Source organism: Chlamydotis macqueenii, chromosome 1 (assembly GCF_036417535.1).
Source record: "Chlamydotis macqueenii isolate bChlMac1 chromosome 1, bChlMac1.mat, whole genome shotgun sequence".
Classification (NCBI taxonomy): Eukaryota; Metazoa; Chordata; class Aves; order Otidiformes; family Otididae; genus Chlamydotis; species Chlamydotis macqueenii.
This window is the reverse complement of record NC_141556.1, coordinates 32,860,380-32,877,153: the sequence shown is the minus strand read 5'-3', so window position 1 is coordinate 32,877,153 and position 16,774 is coordinate 32,860,380. Positions and strand designations below refer to the sequence as shown.

General features: G+C 42.5%; 1 protein-coding gene across 1 annotated transcript in view; it reads right to left on the bottom strand.

The window, feature by feature from the left end:
- TMEM117 (transmembrane protein 117) overlaps positions 1-1,402 on the bottom strand; it is a 217,142-nt gene extending 215,740 nt beyond the window's left edge. Inside the window, exon 1 of the mRNA XM_086740017.1 lies at positions 1,269-1,402. The gene's annotated coding sequence lies outside the window, so the exon portion shown is untranslated. The remainder of the gene's footprint in view (positions 1-1,268) is intronic.
- Between the last annotated feature and the right edge of the window lie 15,372 nt (positions 1,403-16,774).

Below are 16,774 nucleotides of genomic sequence, written 5' to 3'. Positions count from 1 at the left end.
TCGAAATTGGAAAATAAGAGTGCCCTGAACACAGACTGCTTTGTACGAATACAAAAATCGTATTTTGAAACTTGCCTACTTATGAAGTACTGCTATGGAAAAATGCAACTGAGCATGATTAATGTTTCAGTTGTTTGCCATTTGAATTCTTTTTTCTTTTATTCACAACAAATTAGTTGTCTCATCCTGTTGAACCACTTTGTATGCACAGAGATACAAGGCCTTTGTGTTATGGAACACCGCTATTATTCAAGGGACACAGAGTGTGGGAAGAGAAAAAAAAAAAGAGTATCTAATAATATTGCTTGTTTATTACAGCATGATCCTTGAAGGATACAGTGTACTTAATTGAATACTACAGATTTTTGCAAATGCCATATGCCCTGCAGGAAAAAAAAAACCACCTCAAACCCAATCACTTACTCATCCCTCCTTGGACTTCTGACTAAGTATCACTTTGCAAACTTACAAATGGCTTGAATTACAATGTTTCTCTTTAGGTAGTCCGTTCAAAATTATTGAACTCTATAATCCAATTTATTTTTGTAAATTACAAGGAATCTTGTACCCATTAAATCAAAACGATAAACGAACTCTCATCAGACTCAGACAATGCATTCAGTAAATAATAAAAATTAATAATGTCCCATTATGCACAAATTACATATGGAAAGGAAAAAAAACCCACCACATTAGAGAGTTTAAAAGTTGCCACAAGAAAGTGCCAGCCCTTTGAAAACTTCACGAATCAAGTGATTTAAAGCAAGGGTTGTTGGTCCAGCAGCCTATTTAGAAAATGCCACTCTGGGGAGATTAAACCGCCTCTAGAGCCACAAGGATGCCCAAAGCTATTTTACCTTCTCCTTTACTCCTGGTAACGGGAAGAAAAGTTTTGGTATTTCCTTATGTGTATGAACCATCTTAAAGCCGGAATGAGGCCGGAGGTAAACAACTCTATGCCCTGATATTTTTGGCAGCAGTGGGATACCCGAGAGCTATCGGACACCCAAGTGAAGATGCAGCTTCCAAGGGAGCGGTTTACAGCGTGAAAAGCCGATCTTTGCAATCGCACCAGCGATAAATCGTTCATTTAAAAAAGCCAGCTCCCCGCTACCTCAACGCCAAAAACGAGGGTGCCGAGAAAGCCGCGCACTGCACGCCCACCGCAACCTGTTCAATCCAACCCCCGCCCCCCGGGTCCCCGCCACCGCCCCGCCGGGGCACACAGGGCCCCGGGCCCCCGCCGCCCGCCCGCCCGCCGCACTCACCGCCACGGGGGATCCGGCGCCGGGGGCGCGGTGCTGCAGCGGCGCGGCTCCGCGCCTGCCTCCCGCGGTGCGGCTCTCGGCAGCGGCCGGCCCCGCTCCGCTCCGCTCCGCTGCCGCGGCCGGCAGGGCCCCCCCGCCACCCCGCGCCGCCCCCGGCCCTCCGGGCGCTGACAGCGGCGCTGGCGCTGCCGCGGCGTCCCGCCCCCCGCCCGCCGCGGGAGGGAGCGGCTGCGGCGGCGGCAGCGGCGGCGGCGGCGGCGGCGGAGCCCCTCCCCTCCGCTCCGCCGCCGGGCGCGGGCGAGGGAGCGCGGCCGCGGTGGCACCGGTAGTACCGCAGCCGCGGTGGCAGCGGCGCTGCGGCAGCGTCCCGGCGGCCCTGCCCGGAGCCTGCCGGCAAGGACCCGAAGCTTGCTCCTTATTCCCTCTGGAAAATGGTGGCCTGGGAGCCACGGGAGCTTATCCGGTCAGGGGAGGTGAACGAAACCAGAGCGACACTCTGTTCCCACCGGTCAGAGCTCGCTACGAAGTAAATGAGCTGGAGAAAAACGCAAATGTGGGAAGTACGGGGTCAAATCTGGAGATGTATTACCCCAAAAGCAAAAGCACGGGGCTGGCATTAAGAGGCGGATCACTCGGGAAGATTGAGGAAAACCCTCATGTTTGGGAGGGGAGGGAGGTCGACACCCATTTTGCTCCCGTGGGAGGCCACGGCCGCTCTCCGGGGTGCACACACGGACGGTGTTGTCACTGCGTCAGGCGAAATGCCTCCGTGTAGCCTGACAGAGTTGTTGACATCTCGCTTCAGCCAAACTGTCAACCAGAGCCTTTTTCTGTGGGATGTGGTCCCTAGTGCCAGCGCGCCGGTACTGCTGACATCCCAGGAAAACGTTTCTAGGATGCTCTTAGCGTTGCATTATGCCTGGGTCTTAATGCAGTACGTACTAGTTCCGCTCATCTCTGAGGACAGATAAAACCAAACTGAAGTTGCTAAATGCAGCCTCGATGTATTGTTGTGAAAAGTCATGTAACTCATTGGGAGCAGGAAACTGAAATATGGCATCAAACTTAAAACATGGCTATACGTTTGGCTGCTTCAGGCCAAGGTATGGAGGAATGCAGCTGAGGTCTCCTGAGGAATGTGGGTCTTTAGATGAGTCTCGTTGTGAAAGACCAGCACAACCAGAACGAGCACCAGATGAAGACTTGTGAATCCCTTCTGTACTTATGGCAATATCATTTTATATATTTTTGTAAATAAACATAATTATTGAAGGTTTCTGACATAATTAGCACATTATCTTCCTGAGTGGAATAACCTATGAGACCCTCAATTTTAGGTAGAAAGATGCAACACTCAATATTTAACACTACCTCCCCCAAGCTGTCTTTACAGTAAACAGAAACTGAAAATATTCAGAGACAAAAAAATCCTCATGTGCAACAAGAGAGTACAGACGTACAGCGTACAGCACTGCCTGCTCATGCAACAGTTCTGTGTGCACTGCCACACTTGCAGAAATTGCTCTTCTTCTGTTCAACAAATGAGAAAAGGAGGCAGCACCCACCACAAAAGAGATGACACCCTTCATGCACATACACACCAAAAAAAAATTCTCCTCAGCCGAGATGGAAACTCATGCTACAACTACAGAGAGTTTGTGAACATTTTTTCAGATATTAAATCAGTGAGTAAGTTTTTGAAGCCAGTAGGTCAAATGAAAATCATGTACTTTTCTATTAAAGCAATCAAAAGCAAAGGTGCACCATCTACCTCCCCCATATTTCATACTGCAATTGCTTTCTCAGAGAAAGCTAACATTTTTCCAAAAAGTATATTACTTCAGTTATATATGAAAAAAAAAAGCTGGACCATTCCTATTCCTTTTTTTTTTAATCAAGCAATTAAAATTTACTTGATGAAATACATACCTGAATAGCAACAAGTAACAAATAATCTAAGTAGACAAGACAAATCAGGCCCACTCACTGAAAAGCAGGAACTGCCAACAACAGAATAACATAAACAAACTCTTATCTATGAAATTGTCAGCAAGTGAACAGGCCAGCAGCAAAACCCGTAAATTGAACCTAAAAAGCAGGTTGAATCAGGATGATGAGTCATCTTGAAATGCTAGTTTCGATACTTGTGAATGAAACTTTTACCAGCACTCCTACAACAAAATAGCTCTTGTGTAAAGGCTATCACTTTACACTCAGTTTCCAGAGGAGAGCTGTGGGTATTGAACCAACTGTGTATATATATCTTACTGCAGTATCAATTTCTGTAGAGTCATTTTACGCTCAAATATGAGGAATCAGCCTTCTGCACACTGGAAAGTTCTCTTACAAGACTCTGCTGCCTCAGACAACTCTGTCTGGTACAGGAACACGCACTGAGCTACAGTATGTTCCAAAATAATGACTTTGTACCAAGAGACAGATTTCTGTGCTTTTTTATGCCACAGCAAAAGTGCTAGTTTTGTCAGTGAAAAGGCTGCAGGTCCAAACTAAAAAGACTCATGGAATCACTCTATTAAAAAAAAAAAAAGAAAAAGAAAATGCAATTAATTATAAAAATCCGTGTATCCAGGACTGAAAGGTAACTCTGGAGATGGAGAAAAATGCTACAGCTTCATCTGAGAAAGCTCTCTCATATCCTATGTTATCTATACGGGCTATGTGCATGGCTACTTGATCCATAAAACCGTGGGTCACTTAACACTCATGAAATTTCACAGTACCACATCACAGCTGAGGTTGGAAGGGACCTCTGGAGATCCTCTAGCCCCGTCCTCTGCTCAGAGCAGGTTTGGATCCAGTTGGGTTTTGAGTATCTCCAAGGCCAGAGACTCCACAACCTCTCTGGGCAGCCTGTTCCAATGTTTGACCACCCTCACAGTAAACAGGTCTTTTCACAAGTTAGGGGGAACTTACTGTATTTCAGGTTTTGCCCCTTGCCTCTCATCTGTTCACTGGATAGCACTAAGAAGAGTTTGGCTTCATCTTTACTCCTCCTATCAGGCTTTTAGATGCATGGATAAGATCCTCTCCCTTGAGCCTCCTCTTCTCAAGGTTAAACAGTCCCAGCTCTCTCAGCCTGCCCTCCCACTCCTTTCATCTGTGACTGCACAAATGCCTCTTCCCTGGCTTGCTGCTTGGAAAAAAAGTATTTCATTCCCTCAAACCTCAAAACTCGGGGATTGTGCTCCTATGTATTTCTCTTCCATCCCACTGTTGTGTGTTGACCCTGCCCAGGTGGTAAGCACCCACACAGCTGCGAGCTCACTCTCCCTGCCTCCTTCCCCAGCAGGACAGGGGAAAGAATAAGACATAAAGAGAGAACACTCATGGACCGAGATAAAGGTGGCTTAGTAAGTGAAGGGAAAAAAGTGAGAATTAATAAAACATAACAAGTGAGGATTAAAAAAAAAAAAAAAAAAAAAAAGGTAATGCTAAGGCAGTCACTCACCAAGGCCCACAAGCAGATCGATGCCCAGTCTGTTTCCCACAGCCAGCTTTGAAGCCAGCTGCCTCCCCACCCTTTTCCTCTCCCCATTTTTATTGCTGAGCATGACGTTATACGGTATGGAACAGCTCTTTGGTCAGCTGGGGTCAGCTGTCCTGGCTGTGTCCCCTCCCAACTTCTTGCCCACTCGCAGCCTACTTGCTGGGGTGGGAGTGTAGGCAGAGTGGGAAAGAGAGGCAACCTTGACCCTGTGCAAGAACTGCTCAGCAATAGCCAAAACATCAACATGTTTTCAGCACTGTTTTAGCCACAAACGCAAAACAGAGCACAATATCAGTGCTATGAAGAAAGTTAACTTAATCCTGGACCAGATCCAGTACACCTGCAAAAAAACATCCTTGGAACAAAAAATTCCCCCTCCTGAAATTTCACAGTCACGGTTATGGCAACCCGTCTCACTTAAGATCTATTCATTATCTGCATCCCCAGCTCCTTTCTTACTATCCAGAAGAAGAGAAAGCACATTAAAACATGAAACAAATGGAGAAAAAACCAAAAGCTGACAACCGCTAGTGTATAACTAAAGAGTTAAATAATTTAAGAACTTGGAAGAAAGAAAAGGCAAAAATATATATCCCATGGAAAGTAACAATGTTGTTAATCAGAGATAAAGACATTGCAAAAACTACTACTGCCTTACTACTAGATGTGAAAAATAGAATTGTCTAAAAGAATGTGGAGCAGCAGAAATGTTTCTATTGCATACTTGGAAAACATAAACAGTGTTTTCACATTATGTAACACTGAAATTCTTCCCGTTAAATCAATAATATGAAAGCATAGTAAACAGCAGCAACTTCAATTAAACATTTATTTTTAAATAAATGGCAGGTTGAAGAGTTATTACTAAAATAAACGACAGATGTGGTAGACAGCAATGTTAATCATTAAATTTGTTTCCTAACAACTTCCGAAATGCTGAGGAAATATAATAGAACTAGAAGAAAGTTAATGTTGCAACAATATTTAAAAGGGTAAATAGGATAACCTACTTATCACAGGCTTCCCAGGCTGACAGCAAGCATGGGCAAAAAAATGGGAAAGGCAGGTTCAGGAGTCAATTCCTGAAATAAGTGAAAGGAAGAAGAACCGGCACAACCAAATGGAAGACAGTGGTGCAGGCTTAGCAGCCACGCAATCCCTGCCCTGCACACACTGTCGGTCAGAGGAGTCACCAGATTTAGTGGCAATTTTGGTTTCACTTGTGCCTCTGTTTCTGCAAGAGCAACCAGCAATAACACGAGCTGACAGAACACACTCTTAGAAAAACCGTTCCGATGCCACTTTAGGATATAATGCATTTGTTTGGTCAAGTCAGTATGTATATATATATATATATACATATACCTGAACTCCTCAAGGTATTTATATCATCAGATACCTACTGACATTTCAATGAAAGAATGGGAATGACACAAAATCAACATACACAGTACACAGATAAACTAAGAAGCTTCCAAGTCATGATAAAGGGCCTTGTTTCTTGTTCTATTTAATATTTTTCATCAATGAAACATGAAAAGGATTGTAAAGAGATGAGGGAAACTAAAAATAATGGCAAAAGGACACATTTCTGATACTAAACCTCTGGACTCTCTGACTTGTTAGGCATGACCCAAAACATTTCAAACCAAATGTAAATGTGAATAGGAACAAATCATATCTGCTGTTTCTTTAAGGCAGAAAAAAATGAAAAAAAAAGCAGCTCAGATATGGATTTCAACAAATATAAATGATGCTCTAGCTAAAAATGTCAGTGGAATCTTGGGATCTGTGTGACTGATACATACTTGCCAAGCAAGTTTTAGTTTACCGAGATGAAGTTAAGGGATGTTTTGTTGATAGGTTAAATCACAATAATAAAATTCTGAGCAGAATTTAATACATATATCTAATTTTGCAATAACCAATGGAACTTGGGACAAAATGCAGTAGGAGAATCAGAACTTTAAGTGAACTTTTGCATACTGTGAAACAGAACTTCAGCTCTGGAGGCAAATGATAACGGACTTACCAAGGTTAAATCAGAAGCTGGACCGGAGTTTTGAAGATGATAGCCAAAAGATAAACAAAACTTAAACTTGAATGAAGTACTTACTTCTGTTCATCCAGAACAAATTTACTCCAGTAAGCATGGTTCTACTTCAAGTAATCTATACTGATTTCAAACAGTCAGACAGCGTACGCCTAGCCTAGATAAAATCACTAAAGAAGAACTGTCTAGTGAGGTGAATTTACACCACTAATTAAATATCTTTTAAGTGCATCTGCTGGCCATATGGGTGCTTTCAACTAACAGAACAACTACATATGACTTCTGTACTAGGAAAAGAAAGGAATCATCAGCTTGCAGCTGCTTTGATAACTGTGTATAGAGAATTAGAGAAACACAAATTAAGAAAAAGTGGAATCCGAGTTCATCCTTCCATGGATACTGCTTAACCACACTGTCCAAGTTCATTGCAATGGTAAAAGAAGACTTCAGAAAGATAGAATTAAAGGTGGAAGACAAAAGGTCAGAAAAATAGTCAGTGGTAACAGAAAGTCTTTGGGAAAAGAAAACATGCTCTAATGTTGCTGAACTCTAGTAAGAAAAATATAATATCACGTTTTGTTTAGTATGAGCTTTCTTTTTATATATATATATATATAAGCAGGCTTCAGATTACTGTCTGACAGGAAAATGATTTAAACTTTGTTGGTTTATTGAATACTAAAGAAAAATATGATTAAAAATAATGAGAGGCAATTTCTTAACCTCATGAAAAAACATAGGACTAAAAAAAAGCCTTGTGTTTTCAACAACTGTGTCTCATGATGTTCTTCCAAAGCGCCATGAACAACTGTGCTTTGTATAACTACAGTATAACACCACATTGCCTCCGTAAAAAAATAGTCCGCAGGGTTTACTGTGTTGTCATATAAATTCCCTCTGTCTTGATCCTATTTCTATTAGAACAAAAATAGGTGTAGCATGACATAAAAATTTTGCATCTTGACAAAAGTACTGCTTTTAAACTTAAGGACAGTGTGATAACTCAAAAAAAAATCAAATTATTTTATTTTTAAATGTCTGCATACCTGAAACTGGAGTGTGTTATCTAATACAATACAAGGAGTCTGAGTGCCAATCATGCACTGTCAGATACAACTGACTGGATCAGGGGAACAGAAACACAGCCGGGGACAGGGAGTACTATGAGGCACCGGCTGCTGCATCGGGTGTCTTGACAGAGGCGATGGCAAACTGGACACTGCACTAACAAAACTGAGGAGCAAACCTGTTCCTGCTGAAGCAGACACATACAGGTGTCTTGCACAAAGCGTGGCTTGTCCAAGCAGTGGATCAAACCTCAGGAATCCAACTGAGCCACGCTTGCTAACAACTTCAATGCGACTGTGCAAATGGTAGCTCTTGGTGAATCAGAACTATAATCTCACTGAAAATAATCAAATGTACCAATATTAAACATGAGAGAGCTAATCATAGTCTGAAGATAATTAGTAAGAGAATCACATATACATGGCTCTGCCTAGAGAGTGGGGTTTTTCTGCCAGATTTTTAGTTCTGGACAAGTGATGAGAAGATCAGGCTTTGTGACCTTTCTTTAAAGCTTCTTCTCATCGTATATTGGGATATGCAGTATCTCTTCTGCAAATAGACATTTTTTCAATGGCCAAAGAACAGCCTGTGACAAATGCCTATTATTTTTAGCTCACACTAATGCACTGTGAAAAAGCATAGTTACACAAAAAAAAAATTACAATGATAAATGCAATAATTTATTTAGCAGCTGGAAATCCATGGAAAATGGACAGGCACTTTGAATAAGTGCCCAAGAGAATAAGTAAGAATGTATGGTGCGATTAAAATGTCCTTTGTTTATTGAATTTCCTTTCATTTATAAGAAGAGCAGTCAGTGCACAGTAGAATCTTTTGGAACTAAAATGAAGTACTGGAGACCTTCAGCTTATGCTGAGACATAGCATATACCTAGGTTTGCGTGTGCCTGAGAGGGTCTTGTTCTGCTGGAAACTAAGTGCAAGGAGATGAGCACTAACGGAGAAGTCTTAAATGCTAGAAGGGAACATTGCAACTACTTCAGGTTTTGCTGAGAGTCTTCCTCCTACTCTTCTTCCACATTTCTGTCTGTTTAAACAGTAAGCACTGCAGACTAAGGGTCTATGTTAGAGTTTTATTCTGTCACATCTCAGAATGCTTTCTGCAAACAACTAGTAATAAAATCCCTAAATTGGCCTCCTAGAGCCCTTTTGGGATAAAACTTCCCACGTTTTCTTGCTACTATTTTTCAGTAGTAAATTATGGGTAGAAACTTTTCGGCGACTCAGGAGAAAAGCTTGTCTGACTGAATTCCTCTCCTGCAAGTGGAACACTATGAGTAGGAGGAAACCTTTGTCCCAGGTCTTCCCATTCCTTCACTTCAGCTTCAACATCTTTCAGAAGGTCTTAGCTGTCCTCATGATACCTACATCAAAAAGTGGAATTATCTAACAACAGTTTGAATCTTTTCTTAATTTCTTTGGAAATTTGGATAAGAGGAATAATAGGAATGAGAAGCATACAACGAGCCATTACAGGGAACCTGATATTTGGTGGATAAGGAATTGGTTGGGTAGGGTCAATGGCTCAGTGTCTGGATGGAGATCAATGAGAAGTGGTGTCCCTCAGGGGTCCATATTGGGACCAGTACTGTTTAATATCTTCATGAATGACACAGATGGGTTGTTTGCAGACAACACCAAGCTAAGTAGTGTGGTTGACACGCCTGAGGGATGGGATGGCATCCAGAGAGACCTGGACAAGCTCAAGAAGTGGGCCAATGTGAACCTTATGAGGTTCAACAAGGCCAAGTGCAAGGTCCTGCATGTGGGCTGGGCAACCTCTGGTATAAATACAGGTTGGGAGATGAAGGGATTGAAAGCAGCCCTGCTAAGACAGACTTGGGGGTACTGGTGGATGAAAAGCTGGACATGAGCTGTTAATGCGTGCTTGCAGCCCAGAAAGCCAACCATATCCTGGGCTACATAAAAAGAAGCATGGCCAGCAGGTTGAGGAAGGTCATTCTACCCCTCTGCTCCCATGAGACCCCACCTGGAGTACTGCGTCCAGGTCTGGAGCCTTCAGAACAGGAAAGACATGGACCTGTTGGTCCAGAGGAGGGGCACAAAAATGATCAGAGGGATGGAACACTTTTCCTATGATGAAAGCATGAGAGAACTGGGGTTGTTCAGCCTGGAGATAAGAAGGCTCCTTGTGGCCTTTCAGTACTTTAAGGGGGCTTATAAGAATGATGAAGATAGACTTTTAGTAGGGTCTGTAGTGATAGGGCAAGGGATAATGGTTTTAAACTAAAAGAAGGGACATTCAGACTAGATAAAAGGAAGGCATTTCTTACAATGAGGGTGGTGGAACACTGGAACAGGTTGCCCAGAGAGGTAGTGGATGCCTTATCCCTGGCCAGGCTAGACATGGCTCTGAGAAACCTGGTCTGGTTAGAGATGTCCCTGCTCCTTGCAAAGGGGTTGGACTCAATGACTTTTAAAGGTCCCTTCCAGTCCAAACTATTTTATGATTCTATTATGTCTAATATGTTCACATAGGTGCCATGGGGAAACAGGAACCTGGAATCTTAGGAAGGATAGGTAAAATGTCAAAGAAAACGTAAGACAAAATTGAACTTTTCAAATACTGATGCTCCTAAGCTACAAGGTAAATAGTCTTAGCAAGGCCCAGAGGCTCTGCAACACTGTAATTAAGAGAAGTTACTTAGGACTTTGTGTCTCCAACACAGAAGCAAACAGTGCTTTGGCCAGACTCGCGTTTGCTTCATCTGGCATTAGTTTGTACTAACTGTACCTCATCAAGAGAGGAACCGCCATCTCTGCAGTAATGGAAAACAAGATAAATAATTGCACGTAATCAGCATAGAGCTGGTGTTTCAGCTGATAGTATTTCACAATGACTCAATGCACTCATCTAAATTAAGTATTAAAAGAACGTGGAAATAGGTGTGAAAGGAATGTTGCCCAGAATCTCTCCTCTGAGTTCACCAGGAAAATTACTGGATCCATGCCAGTAATGCACCAGTGTATCATCCTAGATCATCTGCCATTAAAAGCCATTCACATAATCCCTACTAGTGGAGTCCTGCCTGTGCCAAAGTCAGTGAGAAAATTCTTGATGATTTTCGTAGAGTCATGGTATCCTCCACATAATGTTAGGAGAACCTGAAGTATAATCTCTAATTTTTGTAATATGCATTTTCACCTAATCATTGCATCTGCCTTGTTATTACTTTTAAATGTTTGTAATAACAGGAATATTTGAGTGAGGAAATCTTTGAGAAAATGAGTACTTTCCAGAGTACTCAGAACTACCTATCAGCTCATTAGATCACACAAACTTCGAATGCTGCTCCATGCTCAGTCATGTCTACCGGCCAGACAAGCCACCCACCTGCAGGAGGTAATTGCCAGTCTTGGCAGAGAAGGTCTACGCTACATCTAGACAGTATTGTCTTTGGTGGCTCTCTGCCAGGACTCACTAGCTTTCTAAAAGGGTCCTTCTATAGTCATCATGTGCTGAGCTGTCAGTATGATTATCCAAATAGGACTGAAACGGTCCCAAGCACATTTTCTTGCTCATCAAGAAACAGCTAGCAAATCCAATGGAGTGGAAAGCAGAGTAGCCCTAATTGACATGAAAACATGAAAGGACAAGCTGCTGAAAAACATTGAATGTACCCAGTCTTTTCAAAAGTAAATGGATCTTGGAACCATTTTTCTAGACTGAGATTCAGAGGAAGGTTTTACATGAGCATAAACAGCAGCTCATGTTTGCCTTGGAGTCTTTTCCAGTACAAGAGGTTAATTTTTAATATAAGTGGTATTTAAGTGGCGCTTCTTCTTAGCAGCAAGAAGACTTCATTCCTGTTGAATTAAGATAATAATATGGCTTCCGTTACTGCTTTGTTATCATCTTTGATCTGGGCTACAGCAATGCAATACACCTTGCTATAAATAATGAGTACATCTCTTTAGCCACTCACCCTATTGGAGCAGATCATGTCTTGCGTCTGTTTTCTGTGCAGTCTCCCCCTAGAATCCAGTCAAATTTAAAATCTTGGTATTTATGGTCAGACATATGATGGTCTGGGAAGAAGGCATATATGCACTAGCTTAGTCGTGATAGCTTAAAATGGAAATAGTGACTTACAAATCTATTCCAAAGGCCTAAGGGAGCTGTCCAGGTCTTTATTAAGTTTGTCTTGCTTTCTTTGACCCAAGAATCACTTTGAACATCATGTAAGATGATTCCTAAAAAGCTCTTGTGAGCTCTACACAAGGAAACTTCTTGGAACTCATCGTTAATAACTGACAAAGCAAATACAGGTTTTAAATAATGAAAACAATGTTTCCTGCTGGAGAGGAAAGGCAAAATCAAGAATGGTGGAGACACCAGTCGTACTGTTTAATGCACTTCAGAAATGCATTCAAATAACACACCACGGAGGCAGAACAGAAAATCTGAAGAGTGGCTGAAAGGGTGACTGCATCACAAATCACTTTGCACAATGATTTTGCAGTGGTATTTACATGTTAGTTAATCACTACTATTAGGGTAAGCACATCAAAGAACAAACAACATGCAAGAAACTTTTTAAAAGTCACTGAGAGCATGAAACAGTTTCACCATCATATTGCCAGTTATCCTGTGCATCGACAGATTTACCTGATCAGAATAAGGGCTAGAAATGGACCAAGGTATCAACAAACCATATTCAGAATCAGCTCCTTAATAATGTCTGGAAGCACTTAACAGAACAGAAAGATGTACAAAATATGAGAATTCCCATCTATCATGCTTTGTTCCATTCATTTCACAGGACATTTGCTTCTTATTATCAAAGCATACCAAAACATGACAAGAATCAGTTGTCTACAACTTTTAGAACAGCAAAACCTATTGCTGCAAATCTGATTTTGCCTCTGCCAGTAGCTAGGAAAACCCCAGTACCTCAAACGTGGCTGTCTACTATATTGTAATTCAGTTTAAAATAGTTGTCTATCTAGCACGTTCCTGGCCACTCACAGACAAAGCCTACTTTGTCAGCTGTTTAGGCAGCCAGAAAGAAAAGCCCCTCAGAATATGAATATTAAGAGACCGCAGTTAGATGGTTAATTTGCTCATTTACGAGAAATTAACAGAAATACCTCAGAGCATAAAGAATTTAAGAGACATATACACGCTGCTATAAAGAGTTACTGATAAAGTGAGAGCTATCCACACTGTAATAAAAACCACTTGCCACAATGGCAGGAGAGCAATGAGTTCTTACAGCAATACTTCTGAACAGCAGACTCTCCATAAGCTCCAGCCATTACAAAGAAATGCCATTTTATTTGACCTGAACATAGTGTGTGGGTTGATGAGAGCAACGTATACTGAGACTTACAAACAGGTAACAGTGGCATGCTCAGAAATCAAAGTCCATTTTGCTAGGAACGCCTTTCACACATATCCTCAAAGTTATAAGTGAATCTGACTCTTGGAATGGTGTGATTTCTAATATCTTTGTTTAGCTACCTATGGGTGTATGAGAACAGAGATTACTGGAAGCAGAGTTGAAGAAATGAAGTTTTCACATATTTCTGAAGGAAGTAGTTGATATTCGTTCTTACTCTATATGGAGCAAAGTTAATCTTGCTGACGAACTAACTCTAATACTATAATTATCTTATGAAAATATGATTATTTTTGAAGAACATGCTGATGGGGGAAAAGAACAATCTACACTGAAGCTTTCAAGAGTGTCAGGGTAGAGGTCTACAGGCAATGGAACTCCACAGCAAGAAAATGAAGTTGTAATATTGCCAAGTAAAAAATGTTTTCACTCTTCAGCTGTTAGAAATGTGTTTAGAGCTTGAAGTGTCACCTGAAGACAGGTATGGACTGCAGTAATAAAAATTGTATATAAAAAAATATGTGCATTTCCATTATCAAGTGGGCAATTACAGTCAAATCTGGAACAGGCCTTCCTGGCAACATCACAACACGAGAAAATGTTTGCACACCATTATAGAACTATGAACACAATTAACAGAGGATTCCACAGGGATTATAACCTCAGCATTTAATAAACCAGCACAAGTGAATAGAGCATTGTTAATTCAATGAAGAAATAAATGTAGAGGGAATGACAATAAAGACACTGAAAATGAAAGCAAGACCCAGAAGTCACTGAGAAAATGCTGTACCAAAGTCTATTACAAATATTTCCTTTATTTAAATGTCATTTATGATTCAGTTAAATTAATCTTATTAAAATTCAGGACGCTGTGGTATGCTGTCTCTACCAAAACAATCACAGCCTTAATTAGACACGAAATGTTATGTATGCTGGAAAAAACTAATTCAAGTACAGGGAAGAAAATATAACTAATAAAACATTAAGAAGTTACTTAATGCATATGCTAACAAATAAACCTCCCTATTCTTATCCTGACACTCTTACAATTTGGATGAAAGTTTAATAACAAAAACATTTTAGTAAGACTCTGAGGCTCACTAAAATTCAGAAGTCTAGGTATCTTCAATAGACATAAAATCCTTACTTGCTTATGCTTGTTTCTGGGCAACATCTCCTCTTTGTCAAACACCAAACACTGTTAATATAGGAAAATATCTACGAAACTGAGATTTAAAAAAAATACTTCAGACTTTCAGTCTGTCTTTTTGCCAAAAAGGTGCTATGACCTGCCAATGTGTACCAGCCTTGTTTCATATGAAGCAGGGGTTAAGATACCACTTCTGTACTTTCGACAGATTGGTGGGAATTGATGTGGTATGACCTCAGATAGTCAAGGTGATCTCAATATGGTGACAGGTATTATAATCTCATGCCGCTCTGCTATTCCCAGTCTAAGCATGGATTTCCATTGAAAGCACAGTTCCACAGTCTTAGCTACGCACCCTCGTTACCACATTGTGCCAAGAGTAGTACTCCTGGGGACACACAACCAACTGGCTCGTGGAAATTATCTGTTTTTTTCAGGACGTCTGTCTATCAAGGCAAACTCCATTTTTCCTTATGTATTTTCAGTGTTTGTAAAGGATGGATTTGCCTAACAGCAACACAGGAGAGGAACCAAGAATATAGGACCTGTGGCAGGCTTAGGCTCAAATGATTTAAAGTAATTGTGATAGCACCACATCTTTGGTTGCCACTCTGGCTGGATCTCTAGTACTCCTTGCCTCTTGGAAAAGCTCTTCTTCAAGAGCTGCTTTATCTTCTATAATATCTGTGCTCCTGGAGACTGATAATAGAGGAATTAGGGCTGACTTCTGAGTACCTGGGAAGAACCTTGTGTCTCTCATTTCTTGGTTTCACATGAAGTCTTTTCCCTGTCTCTTTCAGCCTCCTTGCTAGAAGATAAACTGCAGCTTCTCTGTTTCCCCAGCTGCTTCAGTCCTCACAGTTAGTCCCAGGTCACAAGCTGGTGTGATGTCTCCATAGTGACTTTGTATTTCCTGGACTGGCATTACACAGCACAGCTCACGTACCACAGTTACAGTGCTATTTCACATTTCCCAAATAGGACACTAAATCCCTCACCCGATGTCTTTAAACTGGGGATCTGACAAAGCGCAGGCACCCGCATGTATCAACACAGCTGACTTCAGGAACTCCTGAGCTGCAGCGTCCCAGGAAGCTGGGAAGGGGAGCCAGGGAAGGATAACCGCATACTTGCCTTATTCTTCTGTTCTTGCCTGTACCACTGGGATAGATATTTGGTATGCCCTGTTACAGCATTTCTTAGGTTCTCAGGTTGTGCAGTGACCCATAAAACACTTAGTAACTCCCAGGAATCCAAAGGAATGGTTAGCATCAGGACATTACATGAAGTGCCCACAGCCCTGTTACATCCACAGTTGTCTGCCTGTTTAACTTGTGGAGTCTAATCCAGACCACAGCACTGATTAAAAACACAGAAGACATTTTTTAAACAAGAGGTAGTTGCCATCTTTTTGTTGTTAGAGGATGGTGCTTCTCAACCTGCGGACAGAGGTACCTGAGAAAGACAACCAGCAAAAGCAAACCTACCTTCAGAGCATGCTTACATTCACAAAGCAGGACTCTCCTTTATTGGGAACTTTAAAATAAAAAGTTTAGGAAAAATTTACCAACACAAGTTGAAAAGGTGTGAGAGCCTTTGGCCATGTGGATAGGCCACTCACTGAGAAGCAGGAATGCCCAGAACGGGATCCGTGCCCCGCCAATGCAGATGAGCATCTCAACCGCCAGATCCATGCTGGAAGAAAAGAAATCTTCACCATTTCTGTTGACGCAGTGCCACCACGCAACAAATGATGCAAAATTAACAGAGAAAGACTGCCTTGTCAGAGACAAGGGCTGCTTGAGCTGAAAGAGCCATGGTTCTGAGCTCTGTCCCTCTGATTTCTGGGCTCTTTGGTCACCGCTGAGGACAAAATTTGCAGTAGGCACAAGCAGCCTTGTCTCCCACCTTGCGGCTCCTTCCCTGCTGCCCCAAGCAAGCGGGGGAAGATCTCCACGGCTGGCTCCTGGAGATCAACTCAATTCACCTCAGCCGTTTTTCTGTACTTCGGCCACCAACCAGCCCTGGGGAGCGGGGCGAAATCGTCCCTTTCTGCCAGGTCGCACCACACGCTGTGGGACGGCAGGTGAAGGCGGCGACGGCTGTAGGGCTGCACCCCGTCCGCCTTTCAAAGCACCTGGGGACACGGAGCGGACCCGAGGAGCGCGGCGGGGGCTCCGCTGTAGGGGGCAGCAGCGCTGCGGCCGCGCAGCCCCAGCCCCGGGGCCGGCCCGGGCCGGTGGGGCCCGGAAGGCGCCGCGCTCCCTCTCGGCCGCTGAGTGGCGGCGGCGCGTCACGTGTGCGCGGCCGGGCCGGGGCGGGCAGGGACACTGCAGGCTGC